Raw genomic sequence first — 12852 nt, forward strand, 5'->3', positions numbered from 1 at the left:
CCCGCTGGTGGGACAGCAGCCTGGTGGAGCAAGTGAAGCCCTTGCCGCACTGGGCGCAGGTGTAGGGGCGCTCCCCGGTGTGGGTGCGCTGGTGCTCCAGCAGGCTGTCAGAGCGGGTGAAGCCCTTGCCGCACTGGGCACAGGTGTAGGGGCGCACGCCGGTATGGGTGCGCTGGTGCTTCAGCAGGCTGCTGGCCCTGGTGAAGCCCTTACTGCACTGGACACAGGTGTAGGGACGCTCGCCAGTGTGGGTGCGCTGGTGCTCCAGCAGGTGGTGGGAGTAGTTGAAGCCCTTGCCGCACTGGGCACAGGTGTAGGGGCGCTCACTGGTGTGGGTGCGCTGGTGCTTCAGCAGGCTGCTGGAGTGGGTGAAGCCCTTGCCGCACTGGGCACAGGTGTAGGGGTGCTCGCCGGTGTGGGTACTCTGGTGCGCCAGCAGGCTGCTGGAGAGGGAGAAGCCCTTGCCACAGTCGCTGCACGTGTAGAGCGGCTCCCCGGTGTGCACCCGCCGGTGGATCTTCAGGTCATTCGCCCCCTTGAAGCTCTTGCCACATTCAGAGCAGGTGAAGGGTCTCTCGCAGGAGTGCACGCGGTTGTGCCGCAGCAGGTTGCTGTAGCGGGTGAAGCTCTTGCCGCACTCTGAGCAGTTGAAAGGGCGTTCTCCGGTGTGAACCCGCCGGTGGTTCTCCAGCTGGCTAGGGCTCCGGCAGGCCTTGCCACACACGTCGCACTCATAACGCTTCTCCTTGTTGTGCCCCGTCATGTGGTCCTCCATCGAAGCTCAGCCCCTCGAAGATCATCCCGCACAGCGAGCAGGTGGGGTGGGTGGGTAGGCGGCTCACCGGCACCCTGGCCGCCCTCAATAGCCGGTCACATCACCGTCTCTCCGCCCTCAGCAACGGCTCCTAAACCCTGCAGATGGGGAACACAGAGGGTCAACAAGCTGGCAAACAGGACATTACTAACACAAATTGGGTGTGTTTATGGCGGAGGAAACCATTATATAATTCTGTGCGGCACACTGGCACAGCGGTACAGCTGCTGCCTCACCACCAGAGACCCGGGCTCGATCCTGACTACGGGTGCTGTCTGTGCGAAGTTAGTACATTCTCCCGTTGACCTGTGTGGGTTTTTACTCCGGGTACTGCGGTTTCCTCCAACATTTCAAAGACATTCACGGTTGTAGATTAATCGGCCTCCGCAAAATTGCAAAATTATCCCTAATGTGTGTAGGATAGTGCTAGTGTATGGAGTGATCACTGGTCGGCACGGACTCCATTTGTCGAAAGACCTGTTAGATGTGGCCCTTGTGGCTAGAGGGATCAGGGGGTATGGAGAGAAGGCAGGTACAGGATACTGAGTTGGATGATCAGCCATGATCATATTGAATGGCGGTGCAGGCTCGAAGGGCCGAATGGCCTACTCCTGCACCTATTTTCTATGTTGTTTCCACGCTGCATCTCTAAACTAAACCAAACCAAAGAAGGGAGACTGACCCGCTGAGTTACTGGAGTGTCTATCTTCTCCGCAGATGCTGCCTGACCTGCTGAGTTACTCCAGCACTTTGTCATAGATTCATAGAGCGATACAGCGTTGTAGCGTTATCTCGTACCCACACTCCTAGATCCCTCGGCTCCACACATCCCCCCAGCGCCCCGCCATTCACAGTGACGATCCTGCCCTGGTTTGACTTCCTAAACTGCAACATCCTCCCCACCCCCAAACAATGTGACCTCCTCCCTGTGGTTCCCTGCCCCTGCTGCCGCCCCCTGCTGCCGCCTCCTGCTCCTTACCCCCCTTTGCTCCCTCCCCACCACCAAAGTATGAAACCCCACCTGGCTCCCAACCCTCTTCCTTTGCTCACTTCACCCCTCTCTCTCTCTCTCTCTCCCAGTTCCCTGCCCCCCATTCATCCCCCTCGGCACCAAACCCACCCCCTTGAATCCTCCCCTCCCTTTGCTCCCTGTTCCCCCGCTACTCACTTCACCCCTTTTCCAACCCCCAGACTCTCTCTCTCTCTTCTCTCTCTTCTCTCTCTCTTCTCTCTCTTCTCTCTCCCCCCTCCCTCCCTCCACACACACTCTCTCTCTCTCTCTCCTTCTTTACGTATCTCTCTGTCTCCCTCTTTTTCTCCCTCTTTCTCTCTCCCTCTTGTTCGTTCTCTCACCGTCCAGTGCTGGTCGGCTCCATCTTGGCCGTGGCGTCATTTCCGGGCTGAGGCCGCCCCGCTGTCTGCGGGGCAACGGGCCGGGGCAGCGACGTCATTTCCGGGCTGAGCCCCTGCCCGCGCGGTCTCTCTCTCTCTGTCTCTGTCTCCGGGGCAACGGGCAGCGGGCGGGCGGATGAGCCGCGAGTGAGTGAGTGGGGACCCGGATGGGCCGGGCCGGGCCGGACGCGGTGAGAGGCTCCGGTGGATCAGGGCGGGCGGGGCGGGCGCGCTGGCTGGGGATTCGGTGCCGGGGGGTCCAGGCCGCGGCCTCGCACCCGGGAGACAGTGACTGGGCCCGGGGTTGGCGGAGCTCGGGGAGCCGGGCCTGGGCCTGGGGTCGGGTCTGCACCGGGTCCCGCCGCCGCCGCAACACGACCATCAATCTCGGGTGGGGCTGATGGGCGGGCGCCGGGCGGCCGGGGCCGTGGATGAGTCATGTCGCCGCTGCCGGGCAGTCGGGACAGTCTCTCACTTTCTCTATCTGTCTCTCTCTCTCCATCTCCCGCCCTCTCTCTGCCTCTCACTTTCTCTCTATTTGTCTCGACTGTCCAACAGGGAGCCGGATTTACCACTGGGCTTCATAGGGAGGTTTCACGGCAGTCGGGTCACGACCCATGACGGTCCCGTCCTGTTGCTACGCTACGCCAACTGGATTACACGCGATGAACTGCAGGTAAACACTGACCATTGATTGTTTCCAGCGTAGCGGGCCCTTTAAAACCCGCTGAAATTGTCAACTGTTGCTCCGTAAATAATTATGGAAATCGGGATAAGTGTGTGAGACATTTAGCCTCCTTCAGAACTCCAAAGGTGAGAAGAAATGACGGTAGATAGAAGTGAGAGCTCAAGGGACAACAAACATAGAAACATAGACAATAGGTGCAGGAGTAGAGGCCATTCGGCCCTTCGAGCCTGCACCGCCATTCAATATGATCATGGCTGATCATCCAACTCAGTATTCCGTACCTGCCTTCTCTCCATACCCCATGATCCCTTTAGCCACAAGGGCCACATCTAACTCCCTCTTAAATATAGCCAATGAACTGGCCTCGACTACCCTCTGTGGCAGAGAATTCCAGAGATTCACCACTCTCTGTGTGAAAAAAGTTCTTCTCATCTCGGTTTTAAAGGATTTCCCCCTTATCCTTAAGCTGTGACCCCTTGTCCTGGACTTCCCCAACATCGGGAACAATCTTCCTGCATCTAGCCTGTCCAACCCCTTAAGAATTTTGTAAGTTTCTATAAGATCCCCCCTCAATCTCCTAAATTCTAGAGAGTATAAACCAAGTCTATCCAGTCTTTCTTCATAAGACAGTCCTGACATCCCAGGAATCAGTCTGGTGAACCTTCTCTGCACTCCCTCTATGGCAATAATGTCCTTCCTCAGATTTGGAGACCAAAACTGTACGCAATACTCCAGGTGTGGTCTCACCAAGACCCTGTACAACTGCAGTAGAACCTCCCTGCTCCAATACTCAAATCCTTTTGCTATGAATGCTTACATACCATTCGCTTTCTTCACTGCCTGCTGCACCTGCATGCCTACTTTCAATGACTGGTGTACCATGACACCCAGGTTTCGTTGCATCTCCTTTTCCTAATCGGCCACCATTTAGATTAGTCTGCTATCCTGTTTTTGCCACCAAAGTGGATAACCTCACATTTATCCACATTATAGTTCTCTTTGGCATTAATTCCAGCAACATCAACCGACTCCAACTGGTCCAGAATGCAGCCGCCCAACTCATTACCCAGACCAAATCCTGGCACCACATCACCCCAGTCCTCAAAGAACATCACTGGCTTCCCATTTCCCACCAGATCATCTACAAAATCCTGGTCCTCACCTACAAAGCCCTCAACCACTTGCTCCCCCCTTATCTCACTGACCTCCTCTCCCCCTACCAACCCTCACGGTCCCTCAGATCCATTTCAACCGGTCTCCTCTCCATTCTGAAATCCAACCTCTGCACTTTTGGAGACAGAGCCTTCTCCAGGGCAGCTCCCAGGCTCTGGAACTCCCTCCCACAATTGATCCGAACTTCTGAGTCCCTCACCATCTTCCAGTCCCGCCTCAAGACCCAGCCTATCCAAGTCACCTTGCAGTCTCCTAACATCCTCCTCACAGCTAACACTGCCCCCCAGCTTAGTGTCATCCGCAAACTTGGAGATATTGCCTTCAATTCCCTCATCCAGATCATTAATATATATTGTAAATAGCTGGGGTCCCAGCACTGAGCCTTGCGGTACCCCACTAGTCACTGCCTGCCATTGTGAAAAGGACCCGTTTACTCCTACTCTTTGCTTCCTGTTTGCCAGCCAGTTCTCTATCCACATCAATACTGAACCCCCAATGCCGTGTGCTTTAAGTTTGTATACTAATCTCTTATGTGGGACCTTGTCGAAAGCCTTCTGGAAGTCCAGATACACCACATCCGCTGGTTCTCCCCTATCCACGCTACTAGTTACATCCTCGAAAAATTCTATAAGATTCGTCAGACATGATTTACCTTTTGTAAATCCATACTGACTTTGTCCAATGATTTCACCACTTTCCAAATGTGCTGCTATTGAAAAAGCTACTTTTCTTAACAACTAAACCAGGTTCGCTTCTTAATAAACAGACACCACACAAACTGTTTGGTAGACCAGTTCAAAACTTTACTTACTATCGGCCGATCGAAGGGAGGGAGAACTCCAGTCAAGTGACCAATACAGACACTTGACCGTCCTCCGTCCACTTCTCTGAACAACCGAATTACATTGCATTAAATAGTTTTTTTTTGTCCCCTTAGCACATTCCACAGACATTAGTCATGGTCAGAGGTACAGGAAAAGGTTTCCACAGAATGCATCACATTAAAGGCATTTTGTTTACATAGTACAAGATAACATTGGCCATTTGGTTTACGACATTTTATCTTCACAGAGATCACCCTAGCTCTTTCGCTGCTTCCTCTCTGTCATTTGGTCCCTCATAAACATTGGACACTTGGTTTACGGCATCTTATCTTTCTACTTCCCTGGTTCCTCTCTCATCACTTGGTCCCTCATAAACATTGGCCATTTGGTTTACGGCATCTTACTTCAAAGATGTGACTAGCTGTTTCTCTCTTCCTTTATCGCCTCCTCCCCCATAAACATTGGTCATTTGGTTTACGGCATCTTACTTCAAAGATGTGACTAGCTGTTTCTTTCTCTGTCACTTCCTCGCTTGGGAGACAATGTTATGGTATTTATTATCCCACACACTGCAACCTGAGGCAAGCCTAATTTGAGACTAAATATAAGCTGTAAGCTAGCCCAGAAGCCAATTTAATATCTTCTTATATTTTTAACTAAAATTCGGCTTCATCACTATCCCATCTTTAATAACTGACTCTAGCAGTTTCCCCACTACCGATGTTAGACTAACTGGTCTGTAATTCCCCGTTTTCTCTCTCCCTCCCTTCTTAAAAAGTGGGGTTACGTTTGCTACCCGCCAATCCTCAGGAACTACTCCAGAATCTAAAGAGTTTTGAAAGATTATTACTAATGCATCCACTATTTCTGGAGCTACTTCCTTAAGTACTCTGGGATGCAGCCTATCTGGCCCTGGGGATTTATCGGCCTTTAATCCATTCAATTTACCCAACACCACTTCCCGGCTAACCTGGATTTCACTCAATTCCTCCAACTCCTTTGACCCGCGGTCCCCTGCTATTTCCGGCAGATTATTTATGTCTTCCTTAGTGAAGACGGAACCAAAGTAGTTATTCAATTGGTCCGCCATATCCTTGTTCCCCATGATCAACTCACCTGTTTCTGACTGCAAGGGACCGACATTTGTTTTAACTAATCTCTTTCTTTTCACATATCTATAAAAACTTTTGCAGTCAGTTTTTATGTTCCCTGCCAGTTTTCTTTCATAATCTATTTTTCCTTTCCTAATTAAGCCCTTTGTCCTCCTCTGTTGGTCTCTGAATTTCTCCCAGTATGCTGCTTTTTCTGGCTAATTTGTACGCATCATCCTTCGCTTTGATACTATCCCTGATTTCCCTTGTTATCCACGGATGCACTACCTTCCCTGATTTATTCTTTTGCCAAACTGGGATGAACAATTTTTGTAGTTCATCCATGCAGTCTTTAAATGTCTTCCATTGCATATCCACCGTCAACCCTTTTAGAATTAATTGCCAGTCAATCTTGGCCAATTCACGTCTCATACCCTCAAAGTTACCTTTCTTTAAGTTCAGAACCATTGTTTCTGAATTAACAATGTCACCCTCCATCCTAATGAAGAACTCAACCATATTATGGTCACTCTTGCCCAAGGGGGCACGTACAACAAGACTGCTAACTAACCCTTCCTCATTACTCAATACCCAGTCTAAAATAGCCTGCTCTCTCGTTGGTTCCTCTACATGTTGATTTAGATAACTATCCCGCATACATTCCAAGAAATCCTCTTCCTCAGCACCCCTGCCAATTTGATTCACCCAATCTATATGTAGATTGAAGTCACCCATTATAACGGTTTTGCCTTTGTCGCAGGCATTTCTAATTTCCTGTTTGATACCATCTCCAACTTCACTACTACTGTTAGGTGGCCTGTACACAACACCCACCAGCGTTTTCTGCCCCTTAGTGTTTCGCAGCTCTACCCATACCGATTCCACATCCTCCAAACTAATGTCCTTCCTGTCCATTGCGTTAATCTCCTCTCTAATCAGCAATGCTACCCCACCTCCTTTTCCTTTCTCTCTATCCCTCCTGAATATTGAATATCCCTGGATGTTCAGCTCCCAGCCTTGGTCACCCTGGAGCCATGTCTCCGTGATCCCAACTATATCATAGTCATTAATAGCTATCTGCACATTCAACTCATCCACCTTATTACGAATGCTCCTTGCATTGAGACACAAAGCCTTCAGGCTTGTTTTTACAACACTCTTACCCCTTATACAATTATGTTGAAAAGTGGCCCTTTCTGATTTTTGCCCTGGTTTTGTCTGCCTGCCACTTTTACTTTTCACCTTGCTACCTATTGCTTCTACCCTCATTTTACACCCCTCTGTCTCTACGCTCACACATTTAAGAAACCCTTTCCCTTTAACTCCATCCTCCACTATCCCATTCGACACCCCACCCCCCTTATTCAGTTTAAAACCACCCGTGTAGCAGTGGCAAACCTGCCTGCCAGGATGCTGGTCCCACACCTGTTAAGATGCAATCCGTCCCTTTTGTACAGTTCCCCCTTACCCCAAAACAGATCCCAGTGATCTAAGAATCTAAATCCCTGCCCCGTGCACCAGTTCCTCAGCCACACGTTCAGGTCCCATATCTCCCTGTTCCTGCTCTCGCCAGCACGAGGAACTGGAAGCAAACCGGAGATAACAACTCTGGAGGTCCTGCTTTTCAGCATTTTTCCGAGCTCTCTAAAGTCACGCTGCAGAATATTCATTCCCTTCTTTCCGACATCGTTTGTGCCGACATGCACTACCACTTCTGGATGTTCACCTTCGCCCTTGAGGATTTTCTGCACTCTGTCCGTGACATCCTGGATCCTGGCACCAGGAAGGCAGCACACCATCCTCGCATCCCGTCTGTTGCCGCAGAAACCCCTGTCCGTACCTCTCACAATGGAGTCTCCCACTACAATGGCGTTGCCTGCCTTAGGCCTTTTTGGTTTTGGCTCAACAGCCCTATTCGCATCACAAGCCAGTCCGCCGCCCAGTGTAAACACCTCTTCTGTCCCGACAGCTTCTAAGTGGGTGAACCTGTTCACAAGAGGTACAACACCCGGGGATGTTGGCATTCCATGCTTCCCTCCCGTTCTCAATGTCTCCCACCTTCTCTCTTCCAGTACCTTAGGTGTAACAATCGTACTGTAGGACTTGTCGAGGAACGACTCCGTTTCTCGGACGAACCGGAGGTCATCCACTTGCTTCTCCAGTTCCCCAACACGGCCCTTCAGGAGCTCTACCTGGATGCACTTCTCGCATTTGTAGCAGCCAGAGGCACTAGCGGTGTCCTTGACCTCCCACATACTGCAAGCATCGCACTGAATCAGCATGCCTGACATCTCCTTCTTTCGCCTCCTCGCCAAAGACTCTCGAGCCAAAGACTCACACTTCCCTCACAAAGCCGCTCACTCACTGCCGCTCGCTAAGAGCCGCCTTGCTTAAATTGACTGATAAATTGCCTGATTTACCAATTTACAAACCAAATTCCTCAGTTTTCAACTGTTTTCACAGCACTGACTCACTTCTCACCTCCCACTTGGGCTAGAGCCAATCAGTCGTATCTCTTGCTAAACTCCTGCTGCTGTTGCTCCCAAATCTACAGCAGTTCTCATAGAAACATAGAACATAGAAATTAGGTGCATGAGTAGGCCATTCGGCCCTTCGAGTCTGCACCGCCATTCAATATGATCATGGCTGATCATCCAACTCAGTATCCCGTACCTGCCTTCTCTCCATACCCTCTGATCCCCTTAGCCACAAGGGCCACATCTAACGCCCTCTTAAATATAGCCAATGAACTGGCCTCGACTACCCTCTGTGGCAGAGAGTTCCAGAGATTCACCACTCTCTGTGTGAAAAAAGTTCTTCTCATCTCGGTTTTAAAGGATTTCCCCCTTATCCTTAAGCTGTGACCCCTTGTCCTGGACTTCCCCAACATCGGGAAAAATCTTCCTGCATCTAGCCTGTCCAACCCCTTAAGAATTTTATAAGTTTCTATAAGATCCCCTCTCAATCTCCTAAATTCTAGAGAGTATAAACCAAGTCTATCCAGTCTTTCTTCATAAGACAGTCCTGACATCCCAGGAATCAGTCTGGTGAACCTTCTCTGCACTCCCTCTATGGCAATAATGTCCTTCCTCAGATTTGGAGACCAAAACTGTACGCAATACTCCAGGTGTGGTCTCACCAAGACCCTGTACAACTGCAGTAGAACCTCCCTGCTCCTATACTCAAATCCTTTTGCTATGAACAACAGCCAGAGTGCTTGGCGAACATTGGCCGTTTGCTCACTGCATTTCATCAACTAAGTAATTATTTGTGTTTTTTCTTGATTCCTTTGGCATCTAAAAAGTCTCAGAAGGGATAAATCTGGCTGTAAATTTTAAATTCGCCCATGGTTCTCAAGTGGGTTTTTACATACAAAAAGAAAACGCCTCTGAAGCAAAATTTAGAGCCAGATTTATCACTTCTGAGACTTTTTAGATACCAAAGGAATCAAGAAAAACACAAATAATGCCTTACTGTTGATGAAATGCAGTGAGCAAACGCGATAATTCCCAATATTTTCAATCACGATATCTGCATAGCCAATGTTCACCAAGCACTTAAGTTGTTGTTGTCCCTTCAACTATCGCTTCTCTTTTCCTTCATTTCGCTTCACTTTTGGAATTCTGAAGTTGGGTACATGTCTCTCACACTTACCCCGACTTCCACATTTATTACAGAAAAATTCAACATTTTGGTGGTTTTTAACAGGTAGGAAAGTACGCGTTTCTTGTATTAATAACATATACCGGAAGCTGCGATGACTTCCAGATGGATTGAGCGGCTCCGTGTGTCAAGCCCTATGACCCAGTGACCTTACGTACAACCCCCCTATAGTAAATAACGACTGCGGGATAATGATTACAGACCTCTCTCTTTCTATCTCTCTCTGTCTGTCTCTCTATCTACCTCTCTATCTCTTTCTCTCTATATCTCTATCTCTATCCCTCTATTTATCTCTCTCTCTATTTCTACCTCCCCCTCTACCTGCCCCTCTACCTGCCCCTCTACCTCCCCCTCTACCTCTCTCTCTACCTCTCTCTCTACCGATCCCTCACTCTATCCATCTATCTGTATCTATCTCAATATCTATATCTCTCTCCCTATCCCTCTCTCTCTCTCCCTATCCCTCTCTCTCCCTATCCTTCTCACTCCCTTTCTCTCTCCCTATCTCTCTCTCTCCCCCTCTCTCTCTCCCTATCCCTCTCTCTCCCCCTCTCTCTCTCCCTATCCCTCTCTCTCTCTCTCTCTCTGTCTCTCGCTCTGTCTCTCTGTTTCTCTGTCTATCTCTGTCTGTCTGTCGCTGTCTATCAATTCAATTTTTTCAACTCAATTTAAAAACTTTATTGGCATGATAAAAAAAACATTGTTATATTGCCAAAGTATAAAACATGACATACATGTTTAAAATGCATAAGTATAAATACAAGTATACAGTGCATGGATAGATATGTCCCTGTACATAAACTCGCAATAGGCCTATAGCCCTTTATTGATTGCTACACGTTCTTGCAGCTGTAAGCAGTACAACACAATAGCAAGTTTAGCAATTCAATATTAATTTCATAGTGTTAGTTAATGTCAATTAGTGTGTGCGTACATATGTGCATGTTGGTCATTCACCGCCTCTCAGGTTATGGCATGCTGTTACGTATTGTGCTCCAAGTTGTGCCGTATTTCCTTCGCCAAGGATTATTCTTAGTTGTGATGTATCATCTAGTTCTTTAAAATCAGGGGTTGCCACACTGAGTTTGTCAAAGTATGCTTTCCTTGTTTTGTCAAATTTTTTGCATTTTAGGAGGAAGTGGACCTCTGTTTCAACCTCATCTGTCAAACAGTGGCCGCATATTCTGTTTTCTCTTGGTCTTCCTTTTTCAACTGCCAAATAGTGGTCACTTAACCTGTATTTGGTGAGGGTCTGTCTCTGCTTTATGTCTCTTAACAGTTGAGAGATAGTCTGACAATTTATAATCTCTTTTTAGGGCACAGTAACATTCTAATCTGCTTTGGCTTTTGGTTTCTTTATCCCAATGTTCCAAGTACGTTTCTTTACATTGTTTGATAATTTGGTTCACTCTAACTGGTGAATGGGGGTCAGTATTGATCTGAGGCCAGTCAGGGTTTAACTGGATAGGGTTTAACTGAATAGGGGTAGTTAGTCTCAGTACCAACTGACACAGGGAACTCTTTTCTGGGTTCCCCTCTTGTGTTTGAAGGGCTTTAAACTGGAGCGTATCTGGGGGGCCAGATTTAAGGTGATTCAAAAAATGTAGTGCTCTTTTCTGGATATTTATTATCAGTGGGTATCGGCCTAGTTCCGCCCTACATGCGTTTGTTGGTGTTTTCCTTTGAATACGGAGGATGTTCCGACAAAATTCCGCCTGCCTCTCCCCCTCCCCCTCCCCCTCCCCCTCCCCCTCCCCCTACCCTCCCCCTGCCCCTCCCCCTCCCCTCCCCTCCCACTGCCTCTCCCCCTCCCCCTCCCCCTCCCCCTCTCTCCCTCTCTCTCTCGTTCCCTATCAATAACCCGTGCCTGCCTTCTCCCCATATCCCTTGACTCCATTACCCCCTAGAGCTCTATCTAACTCTCTTAAATCCATTCAGTGACTTGACCTCCACTGCCCTCTGTGGCAGGTAATTCCATAAATTAACAATTCTCTGGGTGAAAAAGTTTTTTCTCACCATAGTCTTAAATAACCTCCCCTTTATTCTAAGACGGTAGCCCCTGGTTCTGGACTCGCCCAACTTTGAGAACATTTTTCCTGCATCTAGCTTGTCCAGTCCTTTTATAATTTTATATGTTTCTATAAGATCACCCCTCATCCTTCTAAACTTCAGTGAAAGCAAGCCTAGTCTTTTCAATCTTTCCTCATATGACAGTCCCGCCATCCCAGGGATCAATCTCGTGAACCTACGCTGCACTGCCTCAATCACAAGGATGTCCTTCCTCAAATTAGGAGACCAAAACTGTACACAATCCTCTAGATGTGGTCTCACCAGAGCCCTATACAACTGCAGAAGAACCTCTTTACTCCTATACTGAAATCCTCTTGTTATGAAGGCCAACATTCCATTAGCTTTCTTCACTGCCTGCTGTACCTGCACGCCAACTTTCAGTGACTGGTGTACAACGATGCCCTGGTCTCGCTGCACCTCCCCCTTACCTAGCCTAACCCCATTGAGATAATAATCTGCCCCCTTGCTTTTACCGCCAAAGTGGATAACCTCACATTTATCTATATTATACTGCATTTGCCACGCATCTGCCCACTCACTCAAACCGTCCAGGTCACCCTGCAACCTCCTAACATCCTCTTTACAGTTCACACTGCCACCCAACTTTGTGTCATCCGCAAACTTGCTAGTGTTGCTCCTAATTCCCTCTTCCAAATCATTAATATATATGGTAAACAGTTGCGGCCCCAACACCGAGCCTTGCGGCACTCCACTCGCCACTGCCTGCCATTCTGAAAAGGACCCGTTCACTCCTACTCTTTGCTTCCGGTCTGCCAACCAATTTTCTATCCATGTCAACACCCTTCCCCCAATATCATGTGCTCTAATTTTAGTCACCAGTCTCCTGTGCGGGACCTTATCAAAGGCTTCTGAAAGTCTAGATACACTACATCCACTGGCACCCCTTCATCCATTTTACTTGCCACAACCTCAAAAAAATTCCAGAAGATTAGTCAAGCATGATTTCCCTTTCATAAATCCATGTTGACTTGGGCTAATCATTTTACTGCTATCCAAATGCCCCATTATTACTTCTTTAATAATTTTAATAACATCTTTCCCACCACCGAAGTCAGGCTAACTGTCTGTAATTCCCCGTTTTCATTCTCGCTCCTTTCTTGAAAAGTGGGATATCAT

At 48.5% G+C, this 12852-nt stretch overlaps 1 long non-coding RNA gene across 1 annotated transcript in view; it reads left to right on the forward strand.

The window, feature by feature from the left end:
* The first annotated feature begins 2821 nt into the window (after window positions 1-2821).
* Window positions 2822-12852, forward strand: part of LOC116969010 — a 43896-nt gene continuing 33865 nt past the window's right edge. The window contains exon 1 of the long non-coding RNA XR_004410588.1: window positions 2822-2882. This is a non-coding gene — a long non-coding RNA (uncharacterized LOC116969010). The remainder of the gene's footprint in view (window positions 2883-12852) is intronic.

The sequence above is a fragment of the Amblyraja radiata genome, assembly GCF_010909765.2.
Source record: "Amblyraja radiata isolate CabotCenter1 chromosome 42 unlocalized genomic scaffold, sAmbRad1.1.pri SUPER_42_unloc_2, whole genome shotgun sequence".
NCBI lineage: Eukaryota > Metazoa > Chordata > Chondrichthyes > Rajiformes > Rajidae > Amblyraja > Amblyraja radiata.